Source organism: Malania oleifera, chromosome 12 (genome assembly GCF_029873635.1).
Source record: "Malania oleifera isolate guangnan ecotype guangnan chromosome 12, ASM2987363v1, whole genome shotgun sequence".
In the NCBI taxonomy this organism is placed as follows: domain Eukaryota; kingdom Viridiplantae; phylum Streptophyta; class Magnoliopsida; order Santalales; family Ximeniaceae; genus Malania; species Malania oleifera.
This window is the reverse complement of record NC_080428.1, coordinates 66,253,782-66,270,453: the sequence shown is the minus strand read 5'-3', so window position 1 is coordinate 66,270,453 and position 16,672 is coordinate 66,253,782. Positions and strand designations below refer to the sequence as shown.

General features: G+C 37.1%; 1 long non-coding RNA gene across 1 annotated transcript; it reads right to left on the bottom strand.

The window, feature by feature from the left end:
- Positions 1 to 3,281: 3,281 nt before the first annotated feature.
- LOC131144083 (uncharacterized) lies at positions 3,282 to 16,406 on the bottom strand. Its single transcript, XR_009133688.1, has 2 exons — positions 16,196 to 16,406; positions 3,282 to 3,816 (listed from the first exon to the last, which is right to left on the bottom strand). It is a non-coding gene; the product is annotated as an uncharacterized LOC131144083 (long non-coding RNA).
- Positions 16,407 to 16,672: the final 266 nt, after the last annotated feature.

Here is a 16,672-nt window from a genome sequence, read left to right as displayed (position 1 = left end):
CTCTCTCTCTCTCTTTCTCTCTCTCTCTCTCTCTCTCACTTTGTCCTCCACCTCTTCTCTCTAGTATTTTGGGCTGGATCTTTGCCGTTTCGACGATCCGAAGCTGTCATGTCACTCCTGGGAAGATTCTCTTCACATCTGTTGGAGTGATCAGACCAACTTGGGAACCATTCCAAAATTTAGGTAAGTTAGTTAATTTCAGTTTTATTAGGTTTGTGATGTTTTTGGACTGAGAAGAATATGTTAGGGAAGATAATACTGAAGTTTTGTTGGGAAAAAATCAATTTCAGGGTGTTGAGTTGGGGACCACACAGGTGTAATTTTGGAGTTGTGTAGGCTTTTCCATAAGTCATGTAAGGGGATAAACTAAGTCAGCCTTCTTATGAAAATATATTTATTATTTTACAACATTTAATTTCAGGTAAATATATATATTGTACAATTATGTTGGGAATAATGTTGTTGATCAGAAATATGATTTTCATGTATAATATCATAAATATGATTTTAGAACAGATTTTATGTTTTGAATATTACCCTTTCTGTGTGGCATGATTAACATTTACCATGAAAATTATGATAATGAAATATTATGTTTTCCCACAATATTCATGTATTACCAGTTTTCAGAAAAACCGTAAAATAGTACAGGAACTATGTTCTAAATATTATGTTAAACAGTACAAAGATTCCATGATTCAGTATGTTATTATATGTCGGCGTAAGGGCCGAGGGTTTTATATGACATGCTATGCTGGCGTAAGGGCCTTGATTTACAAGATACAAAATGTCGGCGTAAGGGCTGTGAATTTTATATGATATGTTATGTAAAATTTTATGGGAATATTATCATGACAGATATTATTATGAAATATTCATGTATCATTATTTTGAAATATACTATATGTTATCAGAACCCGGATGACTTGGTTTAGGCATTTACGAAGCACGGTACCATAGTTATATAATCATGATCATGTATATGTTAGTGCTACCACTTGTCATAAGGGGCAGTGGGAGATCAGCAGTCGATGTGGTTTTATGGTAGTGCAAGCATCCCTCTGACATCCGGACTAGGAGGGGCAGACCCATCGTACTTACAAACTTATGTTGATCTAGCGTGATCGGCCAGCCATTGGTAAGTCCCTCCTTCGGGCCGCACAACCCAGTCATGTGGGGGTAAAACATGACACCAACTAACTATCCATCCAGGGTGTTATTTCATGTACAATTATATGAGATGATTTTTATGTATAGAAATTCAATATGTTATACCATGTTATGAGAAATTATGTTATTTCTAGATATGATACAGACAATTTTATCAAATATGATTTATGTACTGTTATGTATAACATGAAAATACTCTTATTGTCACACACTGATATTAGTTTATTTTCCTTATTGAGAGGTGTCTCACTCCAGCTATATAAACATTTCATGAGCCCCGGATAGAAGAGCGGATAGAGCTCCACAACATTAGTGGTTGACTGTTCTACCCTGTCGAAAGGGTAAGTCATTTTGTTAGGATTTGATGGATTTTTGGGTTGTGACCTTAGGACACTTTTTGGTTATTTCAAGATGTGAGTATGTATGTAACAGTTTCAGTAAAACTCTGATATTGTGTTGGTTGAATGATTTGTTATGTACATGATTTTACGTTTCCTGCCGTTTAGGTATCAGTGTTGTATTTTGAGTATATCCCTGGTACCCATGGTGCAGGTTGATTATGTTTTGTCAGGATCATTATATTAAATGTAAAAAAAAAAAATGTTAAAAAGTCAGGTCGTTACAAGATCATTGTTAACCTTAGATAATAAAATAATTAAGAGCAATAGAATCAATGGCAATTTGCCATGAAAACTTTTTGGTCATTATATTTATTAAAGCTTGAGATACATAGTTTGTTCGCCTACAACCTACCAGCTTAAACTTTTAGGTAAAGTAATAATTTTAACATTGTATCACAACTGTAGTTGTCAAGAAGTCCTAGGTTCTAGTATTGTTGCCAGCATTTATTATGTGGTGGCTAAAATTATCTTACTCCTTCTAGTGAGTATTATTTATCGATTGTTTATCCCTCTATGTAGAGGGCTATAGTTGGATCAATGTAAGATTGCTCCATTGTGACCAGTTGGTCATGAGTTTGAGTCCAAAGAAACACTCTCTCCGTATAAAGTAGGGTTATGACTACATACATTGTGATGACCTCCCCCCACCAACTCTTGCAAAGTAGGGAGCCTTGTGGCCCAAGGACGCCCTTTTCCCTCCATGTATAATTAGGTTGCACATGCAATGAGTGTTAAAGCATAACAGAGTTGGTCCACAATCTAATAGTTTAAACTTTCAGGTATAGTGGTAATCGGTAATCTAACAAATATTAAAAAAAAAAAAAAAAACCCTATTCTGTGTAGATTATAAGAATACAATTACTATTCAAGTTACTATCACGTGCCTGCATTTTCATCTTACAAACTTCATTGAATGACATAGTTCTACTATTGTTATCCAATATACTTCATTGAATGACATAGTTCTACTATTGTTATCCAATATAGATTAGAATGATAGAATCCAGATTAGGAAATAAGTTATTTTATGTTTTGGGTGCACAATGGGTTTGTCCTTTATCGAAGACCATGCTTTCTTCTTTCTTTTATAGGACATAGGTTTGCAACATAAAAAATATTCCTTCCTTGATGATCTCATTCCTAGGAATGGAAAGTTTATCTCATGACCCACATTATAAGATTCCCAAGAATGTACACAAGATGTCTATGTCGGTGTTTGATTCATTTTAAAAAGAAAACCATTATATTCTTGACATATGTAGAAACAATATAAAAAGAATAGTTATATTTTCAACACAAAAACCTACTAAGAAAGTAAGAACCATCCCCAATTATATTCATTACTTATTCAGCATCATAAATTAAAATAGTCCAACACTTCATAATCTAATCAACCAAAAAATAATTAGGGGCAAAATGGTTTGCAAATTTTAACCACTATATTGTATTATCATGACATAGTAATATTACTTTCATTTTTTTTTTATATATATTTTTTGGGATTGGTGAGCTATATTTTCCAAGTTGTAACTTTTTCTCTCTTCAGTTTTCTTTGTTTTTCCTTTTTCCTTCTTCAACAGTGGCGGATGCCTCATTCTCCCTTTTTTATATTACCTTTCTCTCAATGTATTTCTTTTCTGCGTGGGTGTGGGTGTGTGGGTGGGTGTGTGGGTGTGTGTGTGTGTGTGAGAGAGAGAGAGAGAGAGAGCATTTAAAGAGCTTTCATGTGTTTTGAAATTAAAAAACATTGTAATTGTGCTCCTACTGATGTTTCACAATTTTGCCAACAAAAGCTATCCCTGCAAAAGAAAAAGCTTTAAACCAATGAAGCAGCCAATTGATCAGAACCCTTCCACAATCAGTTTAGCATGAAAAAGAAGATAACGCTCTATGGATTTGAGTTGAAACAATTACTTCTGCAGCTCCATATCTTTTCCGGAGCTTTCCAATTGCTGCTTCCGCATTAAGGGTTTGTTGAAGCTCGAGATAAACAGAAGCATTTTCATTTACAACTGACATTCTACATCCAGGTGGAGCAGCATCGTTCTCATTTATCACCTGTAGGATTTTCTTTTTATGGGGGCGTTGGGTTGGTTAACATAACATAGCCATTAGCCACCTCAAAATAGACCACTTAGCATGAACCAAAACACAATTGTTCTATCCTCAGCAGTAAATCCTATGTGCACAGCTGGTAGTAATCTCTGCTACTGCCTTGATTCAATGAAGCACGAACGCCAGTCACCTGAGGTCAAGAGGGAAAAAATCATCACAGCCAGTGGCTAAAATTTTTACTATATACAAAAACTAAACCAACAACAAAAACTATACACCAACCCAAAAACACGGTCCTTTTACAAAAAGCTGAAACCTTGTTTAGTCTTCATTAACTTGAACCATTAAGGAGCATCTTAAATATTTTTTTTATTGAAAAATAAATTTATTAAGACCAAAAGAATGTTAAAAAAATAAGAAATCCTTGGAATAAAAACAGAATTTAAAAAAAAAAAAAAAAGAGCAAAAAGAGAGTAATACGAAAAAGGAAAACAAAATTAAGCTAATAACCCTATGCCAAAGAGAATTAGTTTCCAAAGGAAAACACTGTAACCACTAACCCACCAGAACAGTGCTTTTAGATATCAAAGTACCAAGATCAACAAACAACCACCTCACCAACAAGATGATCCCTCCTCTCACCCACCCATAATCAAAGAAAATCACTCATGACCCTCTCAAGTCTACTAGCAAACGCATCAGTATACTAAATAGGGATAAATAAATAAATAAATAGGGGAATCAAAGAAGGACATGCCTGGATTTAACTAATGTAACATCCTGTTAAGAAATCTTATAAAATAAAAATAATAAAACTTAAACATAAATAAAAATACAAATATAAACACGATTCACAAATAGGCCGAGACATAGATATCTTGCTCTCTTTAAGAAGATTCAAACCCTCTGTGGTTTTTGACTTAACCGACAAACTGGTGCAGGAAAACTCCTCAAGACTTGTCTCCTCCAAGATACAACAACTTGATTTGAATTGTATGAGTTTCTCCAATTATGCACAAACTGGAAGAGTCCAAAGCTCCATAAAAAAAATACCTTTCTTTGTTTGTCAAACTCTCTAGACTTAAAATAAGAATGACATGATGAGAATGATGTGAAGAGATTGGTGTGTAGTGTCAATGCCTTAAGGGTCTATTTATAGGCACAAAATGACTCTTCATTCTCCATGCACTTAATAAATAAGATATAAATATATATTAAATATATACATACTTAGATTTAAGGTACATTCATATAATTAATCTTATGCATTTATGAAATACATAAATGAATGACCTAATTAAATGTAGATATATAATCCATTCTAAGATACATGTTGTTTTCCAAGATAATAAATAAAATAAAAATATTAAAATATACTAACAATTCCCCCCTCATTTTAATATTATCTATGTACCATGCAAGTAGAGAGTTTAACAATCAAAAATGAATAATTATGCATAATGAAAGTGTGCTCTACATTGAACCTTCACTTAGTGGACAATAATCTTTACTACAGAGCCAGTAGTGGCCTTAGACTTGAATTATGACTGCTTAGAGAAATAAAGTATTACTGCTCATACATAATCATTCATGTGTTGACATGAGCTTTAACAGCCAACACGTTTCGGCCTTGTGCTAATCCCAATTTCATGAGCATATTTGAGAATAAGCCCAATTCTCATAGAGAGCGCCCTACTCTCATGTTCGCATAGGTAAAATCTGTCAAGGGTGCTCCTATAACTCTAACACTTTACTCATAAGAGACACAAATTATCATTAAAAGTTTTAAAAACTCAACCTCCTCCGTTACAGGATAAATGCACTTACACCATAGGAATGAGTTTAAAAAATAAAAGTGCATTTCTTATGACCACCATATGATTCGTTCTTCCCATTGAACCCAATTACAGGATCTCTAGTCCTTGGGTTGGGTATCCTCATACATGGTTCATGATTTTACGGGCTTTAATCTCATCCCTTTCAATGTATTCCATACCCTTTCTCTTGCTAAGGCTTTAGTTAATGGATCCGCAAGATTTTTAGAAGATTTTATATAACTCACATTAATGATGCCACTACTCAAATATGATCTCACAGCACTGTGTTTTCTTCTTATGAGTCTCGATTTACCGTTATAATAACGGTTATTCACTCTGCCAATTGCAACAATACTATCACAATTAATTAGGATAGGCAGTATTGGTTTTTCCCAAAATGGAATTTTATATAAGATATCTCTCAACCAACTTGCTTCCTCACTAGCTAATACTAAAGCAATAAGCTCAACTTTCATAGTTGAGTTAGCAATTATTGTTTGTTTTTTAGATTTCTAGCAAATAGTAACACCACCTAAAGTAAAAATACAACCAGTGGTTGAGAGAGAATCACCTAACAACATATTCCAATCAGCATCACAAAAACCTTCAAATACAGCAGGATACTAAGTAAAAAATAAGCCATAATTTTTATACCAACTAAATATTTCATTACGTGTTCAAAAGCATTCCAATATTCTCTACCCGACTTGCTCGAAAATCTACTAAGTATTCCTACAGCATATGCAATGTCAAGTCTAGTTAAATCAGTTGCATATCTCAGGTTACCAATAATGCTATTATATTCCTTTTAATTAACCACTTCCTTTTCATTCTTAACAGGAAATAAATGATTACTTGAATAAAAAGGAGTAGTAACATGCTTGCAATTATTATAACCATATTTATTCAAAAAAAAAAATTAAATATAATGCAACTAATCAAGAAATATATCATCGCATGATCTTGTAATTTTCATGTCTAAAATGATATTAGCCTCACTTAAATCTTTCATTTCAAAATGTTTTCTTTAGCATAGTTTTGGGTTCTTTAAAAGGAGTGTACACCTTAAACCAAGATTTATCATAAAAGATATGCTTATTAGCATCTGAGTCTGCCCACAATCCTTTAATACTATGGGTCATATTTATATCAATAAGCATTGCCACAAACATAACAAACATTATTGTTTTACTTGTTTTGATTGTAAGGGGGTCCTTAGTTCAAATTCTTTTAATTAGGGTTACCCCTATTCATTTTGTGAGGTCTACCATTAATTTTCATATTTCTCCTCTTAGATTTTAATTGAGGGTAGGAAAAAGACTACTTAGTAAAGTATTATATTTAAAAGCAATTAATTTTACCTTTGTGGTATTACTGTTGCTGGCACTACTATTTTCTTGCAAAATTGCATCTTGCCCTCTTGCCTCCTCGGTATCATACTTATTCTGGAAAACCTTCGAGTTTTTCTTTGTGAAGGAGTAAGTAGTCTCATAATAATTATAAATATGATTGGCTAGACAATTTAAAATGTCATACCGACATTTATTGTTGGGCATGTGGCTCATATTTGAGTGGAACGCATGCACTGGGAAAGCATCGTGAAGTGACGAACAAGAGAGAGGTTTGCAGGATGGCAACCGTCACCGATTTACTCAACAGTTTGAGGGATAACTGTCAACGGTTTGAGTGTAACCGTCGACGGTTTCAGGAAGAATGCAACGAACTCCTTTTGGCTTCAAATCGTCGACGGTTTCCCCTAAACTGTCGACGGATTTGATCAGCACACGTCACGTAATTCGAATCGGGAGACCAATAGATTGGGTAGATTGGAGGATTTTTCTCCTGGGATTACTATAGGGATGATTTAGATAGGATCTAAGGTTCCCATACGCTTAGGGATCGTATATTATCATACTTTGTAACCTAATTGTAAGCTTGACATTATTGATAGTGAGAATCAAAGTTGTTGCTCCCGTGGGTGGAGGAAAATTGCAAAACCACGTAAATCTCGTGTCTTTGATTATTGATTTCATTTTTCTCATTGTTGAGTGATTGCTTCTTTCATATTGTTCATCATTGAGTGATTGCATTGTTTTTTTGTTGATTGATTCATGAGTTTGTGTGAGGCTTCTGCTGCGCATCCGCGAACAACAATTGGTATCAGAGTGCCAATTTTTTTTACAATAATTGGTATCAGAGCTATTAGTTTGCAATGGCTAAGATTTCTTCTACGAGGTTTGATGTTAGTAAGTTCAATGGAACATGGATTTTTGGACTTTGGTAGAGAATGGTGAAGGACTTGCTAGTGGAGCAAGGTATGGTGAAGGCTATATACGGGAAGAAGCTGGAAAGCATGGAGGATGCAAGTTGGAAGGAACTAGAAGCAAAAGTTGTGTCTACTATCCAGTATTGTTTGGCCGATGACGTGATGTATCACATCATGGATGAGGAATTGCAGGCAGCAGTTTGGTTAAAACTTGAAAGCCAGTACATGTTCAAGTCATTGACGAACAAGTTGTATCTTAAGAAAAAGTTTTATTGGCTTAAGATAGCAGAGGGTTCGGACCTGACTCAGCACATCAACACATTCAATTAGATCATTAGTGATCTGAGGTGAGTTTATATGAAGTTCTAGGAAGAGGACAAAGCATTGATGCTACTGAATTCCCTACGAACGTCTCCTACATACGAGAACCTGGTTACGACGCTAACTTGGGAAAAAGAAACATTGGAATTAGAGGATATCACGAGTGCATTGATGGGGTTCCATCAGAGGAAGAAGGCCAGCGATAAGGGTCCACATGGTGAAGGGCTCGTGGCATAGGGGAATCAGGATCGTGGGAGGAGCAACTTCCGGGGTGGATTGAGCAACCATAGGGCTCGGTCCAAATCCAGAAAGTGGAAGAACGTATGGTGTTTTAAGTGCAGGAAAAATGGGCACATAAAACCCGAGTGTCCGGAGAGGAAGAAGGAGGTTGTTGAAACCAAAGAAGGTTTGTCAAACACGGCGAATGTAGTAGAAGAACGAGAATTTGGAAGCGATGACGGTGATATGCTTTCTATTTCATTTGGGTCGGATGAGTTCACAGATTCTTGGATCTTGAACTCGGCATGTTCTTATCATATGACGCCCAAAAAGGACTGGTTCACTACATACAGATTGGTGAGTTATGGTTTCGTTCTAATAGGGAATGATGTTGCGTGTAGAGTGGTCGGGATGGGAAATATCAAAATCAAGATGTACGATGGCGTGGTGAGGACGTTATATGATGTGAGGTACATTTCGGAGTTGAGGAAGAATCTGGTTTCGTTAGGCACCTTGGATTGTAATGGGTTTAGTTACAAATCTGAAGGTGAGGTAATGAAGGTGAGCAAAGGCGTTCTGATCGTGATGAAGGGAAAGAGAGTGTCGGGGAATATATACACACTACTGGGTACAACGGTTATAGGTGGAGATGCAGTCACAGAGTCTAAGTCTGACAGTACAGTTATGTGGCATATGTGTTTAGGGCATATGGGTGAGCATGGAATGAAGGAACTTCACAAGAGAAATCTTCTGAAGAGGGTCAAATCATGTAAGCTGGAGTTCTGCAAGTACTGTGTGCTTAGGAAGCAGAATAGGGTTCAGTTCATGATAGCCACGCACAAGATAGAGGGAACACTGGACTACATTCATTCAGACGTTTGGAGACTAATGAGTGTGGCATCACGAAGGGGACATGTATTTCGTGAGTTTCTTCGATGATTACTCACGGAAGGTCAGGGTTTACTTCATGCAGCACAAGTCGGAGACGTTTGCAAAGTTTAAACTATGGAAAGCTGAGGTGGAAAACCATATCGAGAGAAAGATCAAGTTCCTCAAGAAAAACAATGGAACTGAGTACACAAACTCGGTGTCTCCGGTTGCATGCTAGACTCACTATGAATTTCTGGACTGAGGTGGTTAGTATGGTTTGTTTCTTGGTAAACAAATCACCAAGGGCATCACAAGATGAGAAAGTTGTTGAGGAGGTGTTGATAGGTAACGAGGTAGACTACTCCAGATTGAGAGTATTTGGGTGTCCAATCTATGCGCACATTCTTGGTGAGGAGAGATCTAAGCTTGAGGAGAAGTCCACATGGTGCATTTTTCTGAGATATCAGAAAGGCGTGAAAGGGTTCAAGTTGTAGGATCCAGTGGTAAACAAGGTGGTGATCAGTAGGGACGTGATTTTCGATGAGAAAATCATGTTATGGCATACTCAGGAAGAAATAGAGAAACAGGTGCCAGAAAATTAAAACAGCAACGAGCATGCGATTTAGGCGGAGTTAGAGACTCAGGGCAGAAATGTAAGGAGTCCTAGCCCGAGAGATTAACCAGCGGTGCAGGTGGAGTTAGAAACTCAGGGTGGAGATGACAAATATTCAGAACACAAGGAGTTCTAACTCAGATGACCAATAGTCGCGTCGCAGTATAGCTGTAGATAGACCTAGACGCATCATCAGGCCACCCCCATAGTAGTCAAAAATGCGCTTGAGGTGCACCTAGGTGCGAGGCGTAGAAGGACAACAAGGCCAACGCCTCACACTTGTGAGGCGAGGCGACCTTTAAAAGGCACAGAGGGGTGCACTGAGGCACACTAATGCGCCAGGCACCGTGAGTCGTGCCTTGAAAGTTTTGATGCTATTAGCCTATTAATAAAGAAAAAGCCATAATGAGCCCTAGCCCTCATTCAACTTGAACCAACGGGATTCAACTGCAACTCTTCGAGCCAGCACAACTCCAACTGGAACCCTTCTTCTTTGAACCTTCAAAGCAGCACGACACCAGCAAGAGCCCTTCTCAAGTTCGTCTTCCAGCCTTCGAGCCAGCTGGAGCCCTTAGCGAGCTCGTCTTTGAGCCTTCAAACCAGCAAGAGCCCTTCGGGAGTTCATCTTTGAGCCTTTGAACCAGCAGGAGCCCTACGCGAGCTCATCTTTGAAGGAGCCCTACGCAAGCTCTTCGAGCCTTCTTCTTCTTCTTTAGTTCTTCATCTTCTTCTTCTTTTTTTTTAGTTCTTCTTCAGTTCGGCTGCCTCTTGTCAGCTGCTTCTTCTTATAACATTAAGTTGCATTAAGCCTCTAAGTTAATATTAAATAATGTGTAATTAATTATGTAGTTTAATGCAAGTTTATACTTTATAATTAATATATAACATTTTTTTACTTAATTTTGCTACTGCTTTGTAATTTGTTTGGAAATGCAGTATACAAACTATACATTTTTCTGAAATATATTAAAATATAACATTTTTACTGAATTTAGCTGTTGTTTTATTATACTCTTTTCTTTTGATATTGAAGATGCTTTTGGGCCTTTAACCTGGCAATTTTATTTCATTTCAAACTTGAAACTTGAAATCTTGCATGTCTAATTACTTATGTTGAACTATGTTTCTTTCACTTTGAACTTTGTACTTGGTTGTCGTAACTACTATTGAATATTTTGGCATTTTAAATTCTAATATTACTATTGATGTGTTTTTATATCAATTACCCACCAAATAGACATTGTACACAATTTTAATAATTGTGCGCCTCACCTTCGTGAGGCGTGCGCCTTCACTTCACGCCTCGGCTCTAAGTACCTTCTGTGCCCCGATGCGCCTTGTGCCTTTGACTACCTGGCCACCCCCTAGGTACGGTTTTGAAGATTTGGTGTCTTATGTGCTTATCATTAGCAGTGAGAATCCTACTACTTTTCAGGAGGCCATGCACAACCAGGAGAAAGGTAGTTGGATAGGCGCTATGGTGGAGGAAATGGAATCATTGCATAAGAAACATACGTGGGACTTGGTGGAGCTATTAGTTGGGAAGTAAACGCTTGGATGCAAGTGGATATACAAGAAGAGAGAAGCAGTGTCAAAAAGGAAAAGAGAGAAGTACAAGGCTTGCTTGGTAGTAAAGGGATACTCGCAGACAAAGGGCCTAGATTATGATGAAATCTTCTCCCCAATGGTCAAACACACTTCTATTAGGGTAGTGTTAGGACTGGTGGGGCAACATGATATACATTTGGAGTAAATGGACATAAAGACGACGTTCCTCTATGGTGATCTAGAGGAGCTGATTTACATTACACAGCCAGAAGGGTTTAGCCAACCTAGACAGGAGCACTTAGTCTGCGAACTGAAGTCACTATACGGGTTGAAGCAATCTCCGAGGCAGTGGTACAAAAGGTTTGACGCCTATATGACCCGTATTGGCTATAGGAGGTGTGAGTACGATTGCTGCTTCTATGTGAAGAGTCTTGAGGACGAGTCTCTCATATTTTTGTTGTTGTATGTTGACGATATGCTGATTGCTGCTAAAGACATAACCGAGGTGAATCGGTTAAAGACTATGTTGGGAAAAGAGTTTGACATGAAAAATGTGGGTGCAACCAAGAGGATACTTGGCATGGAGATTCGCAAGGACAGAGTTGCAGTAAGACTATCGTTATCTCAGGACGGCTATGTGGAGAAGGTGCTGGAGAGGTTTAGTATGACTAATGCTAAGCCGGTGAACACACCATTTTGAGTCATTTCAGGCAGTCTACCGCCTACCCAAAGACGAATGGTGAGGTTTGTGATATGTTGAAGATCCCCTATGCTAGTGCAGTGGGGTGTCTAATGTATGTCATGATGTGTACAAAGTCAAACTTGGCACATGTTGTTAGCGTGGTGAGCAAATTCTTTTCGAATCCGGGTCGACAGCATTGGGATGCGATCAAGTGGATTTTCAAGTACTTGATGGTTACAATTCAATATGGCATCATGTTTAGTGGACAACAGAGTGATCCATCAGTGGTAAGGTATGTGGATGCTGACTACGCAGGAGACTTGGATGACAGAAGGTCTACGACGGGGTACATATTTACCCTTGTGGGAGGACCTATTTGTTAGAGGTCTATGGTGCAGTCGCTTATAGCTTTATCTACTACTGAGTTGGAGTACATAGGAGTGGCTGAGGCTGCCAAAGAAGCGTTGTGGCTTACGGGATTGGTCAGGGAGCTAGGTGTCCAACAAGGTGGAGTTCGGCTGCAATGTGATAATCAGAGTATCATCTACTTGGTAAAGAATCAGGTGTACCATGCGAGAACAAAGCACATTGATGTGCAGTATCACGGGGTCAGGAAACTAATTGCTTCAGGAGAACTTCTACTTAAGAAGGTTCATACGTCTGACAATGCGGCTAATATGCTGACGAAGTCGGTTATAACAAAAAAGTTCGAGCATTGCTTGGACTTGATCAACGTCTCCAGGTACTAAATGGGAGACGGTCCCAATCTACTGTCCCGGGTGAAGCAACGGTTATGCTTTCAAATTTCCTAAGTGGTGAATTTTTGCCAAGGTGAAGATTGTTGGGGATGTGACTCATATTTGAATGGAACACATGCACCGAGAAAGCATCGTGAAGCAAGGAACAAAAGAGAGGTTTGCTGGCAACCGTCACCGGTTTACTTGACGGTTTAAGGGATAACCGTCGACGATTTGAGTGTAACCGTCGAAAGTTTCAGGCAGACTGAAGGGAACTCCTCTCGGCTTCAAACTGTCAACGTTGGCCCTAAACCGTCGACGGATTCGATCAGTGCATGTCACATAATTCGAATCAGGAGACCAGTAAATTGGGTAGATTGGAGAATTTTTCTCCGGGGATTACTACAGGGATGATTTAGATAGGATCTAAGGTTCCTGTACGTTTAGGATTCATATATATTCATACTTTGTAACCCTAATTATAAGCTTGACATTATTGATAGTGAGAATCGGAGTTGTTGCTCCCATGGATGTAGGCAAATTGTCGAACCACGTAAATCTTGTGTCTTTGATTATTGTTTTGTTTTCCTCATTACTGAGTGATTGCTTCTTTCGTATTGTTCATCATCGAGTGATTATATTGCTTGTTTGTTGATTGATTCGTGAGTTTGTGTGAGGCTTCTGCTGCACATCCGCGAACAACAATTGGTATTAGAGCGCCAATTGTTTTTCCAACATTTATACTCATTTTTTTCATAATGTTCCAATTTTCGTGGTGATTGACCAACTCATCTTAATTCATTTTTTCAGTATCGATTTTTTTTTTTTTTTTAATCCTTTTTGGTGAGAACATAAGCAACTTTGAGGATATTAAGGTAGAAGAGTACCTTACATTTCCATCTCTTGAAGTGGGCTCCTTTAAACCAAAAAAGCTTGTTGAGATCTCCAACATTTCATTTGGTTTCTCAACTGTAGGTTCCATATTTTGAATCTCCTTAAATTTGTTAGGAAATCTAATAAAATAAAAACAATAAAACTAAAATACAAATAAAAATACAAATATAAACACGATTCACAAATAAGCAGAGACACGAATATCACGCTCTCTTTAAGGAGCTTCAAGCCCTCTGTGGTTTTTGGCTTAGCCCACAAACCGGTGCAACAGAACTCCTCAAGATTTGTCTTCCCCAAGATACAACAGTCCAATTTGAATCGTATGACTCTCTCCAATTCTACACAAATGAAGGAGTCCAAAGCTCCACCAAAAAACGTCTTTCTTTTCTTCTCAAACTCTCTAAACTTGAAAGAAGAATGACATGATGAGAATGATGTGAATAGATTGGTGTGTAGTATAAATGCCTTAAGGGTCTATTTATATGCACAAAATAACATTTCATTCTCTATGCACTTAATAAATAGAATGTATATATATTTAAATAGATACACACCTAGATTTAAGGTGCACTCACATAAGTAATCTTATACATTTATGAAATACATGAATAAATGACCTAGTAGATATATAACTCATTCCAAGTTACATGCTCTTTTCTAGGATAATAAATAAAATAATAATATTAAAATACACAAACACATCCCAAAGAGAAAAGTGCACCCTTACAACCCATTAAGGCATTTGAACACATTAACAATCACTGAAAAAAAAAATCTCTTAGAGCAAGGATTCCCACCTAACTTAACTCCTAAATAAGTCAAAGGCCACTGCAAGATCCCACAACCCACAAGAGCAGAATGCCTAGATGTCATCTTCGGACACAGATTAATAACAGCTAGATCAGACTCACCTAAATTAATTTTAAGCCATGAAAATAACTTTAAAAACTGTAAAACAATGTGAATATTACCAAAAACAATGACCTATTGTCAGACAATAAGAAAAATAGTATCACCAGAAAACTGCATATAAGGGACAATCACATCATTCCATTACTACGTGTAGCAATACCCTGTACAAAACCCCTACCAATGGGCCTGTCTATCATCCTACTCAATATATTGGACACCAAAATAAAAGGAAAGGAAGATGATAGATCCCCTCGCCTCACCCCTAGATGCTAAAACCGGAGTTTTGGCCTCTCCATTAATAATTACAAAATTATAAAAAAAAAAAAAAAAGGCAGAAGAAGGATAACCCCAATCCAGCCTCAACACTTGGACACAAACCCATTCCTTTCTAAGACCCTATTTGAAAAATAATAAATAAATAATAAAATTAAAACCCCATCACATGCCTTCTCAAAATTCAGCTTAAAGATTAAACCTTGCTTCTTCCTCCGAACTTCCTCAACAAACTCATTAGCCACAAGGGCAGCATCCAAGAGACATCTACCCCACCGACAAGGGACGGCTAGGAACTAGATTATAAAACTGGTACGCCCAATCGCCTCCTTAATCCTTTCAGCTAGAACCTTACAATGATCTTATAAACAATCATCAAACTGATATAAACATTTGTTTTAACATGTGGCTTTCTCATCTCTCTTTTTGTTTTCTGGAGAGGAATCCTGGGGTAATTGCTTGTATGGGAACTGGGAAGGTTATAGATTTGTTAATAGACATCTTAACTATTAACACAAAAGATATTAAATCGAAGTTTTAGCAATCAGTAGATAATAATGGCAAGGAAGAGCACCATTGAGAATATGTGGCTGAAGGTGGGGGGGTTTTCAAGAATTTGATAATAGATAGGTCAAACCAGCAAATTGGAAAGGACAAAGCTAAGGAGTCTGACGGATAATCTAAAGGAATGGAATCAAGAGACTTTAGCTGATATTAAGATCAATAAGAAGAGACTTGTGGAAGAAATTATTAGGCTGGACGGTAAAAAGGTGCAGGAACATAATCACAAAAATATCATCAATAATGAAAAGGTTACTTAATAACAAAAAGCAGCAAGCAATTGGCTATATGAATGATGAAAAACAATGGTTGAAGAACAAGTAGTAATCTAGCAAAAAAAAAAAGAGAAAAATTTAGAAAAGGACAAAAGACGTATGGGAATTGATTTAATTTTGTGATGGGTGACGAACAAGTGTCTCACCATGTCAGTGAGACAGTGAGCGTCTAAAATTGGATTGGTTCTAGGTGCGTCAATGCTTCCTAATGACTTGTTCAATACGATGATTCTTCCACTTCGCATACATTATATGTAGACCCTTAACATTCAGACATCCACCAACTCCATATGCCGGAATCAAGATATTGTTTCCAATCTACTAGACTCCAAATTCTAGCGTCTGTTTTGAATCAAACTTGAATCCATCACACCCAGCTGAAAAAAAAAATCAACAATCGAAGAATACATATAACCGAACTGTTCAATTTGGTTGCCAAGAACAGTGTAGGAAACAGGAAAAAGAAAAGGTTTCAAACCGTAGAAAGAAACTCAATAAGCTCCAAAAAAAAACTCAAAACTGATTGTCCTTGCTCGTTCTCTGATTTTCTCAGAAATCAAACAGTAAGCCATAGAGCAAACCTTCTCTTCCTGCTTCTTCTTCCTCTCGAGGTCTTCCATCGGCGGCTGCACTTCCGTCTCCACATGCGATTCAAGTGTTCCACATACCACCATGTCTGAGATGACTCCCTACTGCCTTCGCAGGAACCAAATGGCTCTCAAGGGTTTAAGGGTCTTAGTAATACTAAAACTTTTAGGTAAATTGTAAAAAATCCAAAAGTTTCTGATTTTAACACTCATTTCTTTTAGGGTATCAAAAAAGCAATTTAGGTCATTTAGGTTTGATTGATTTTATGAATCAAATCTCTCGCGATTAATTAAATTGGATCAATTAAAATAACAATTTTGTACAAAATATTTTTAAAAATTTTTAGTCTTATTTTAAAAAAATTATATTATAATTTGTGCTACACTTAATTATTAGAAAAAATTATCTAATAATTTGTGCTACACTTAACTATTAAACATCACACTTTTTTCCTACCTAATATTTTAAAT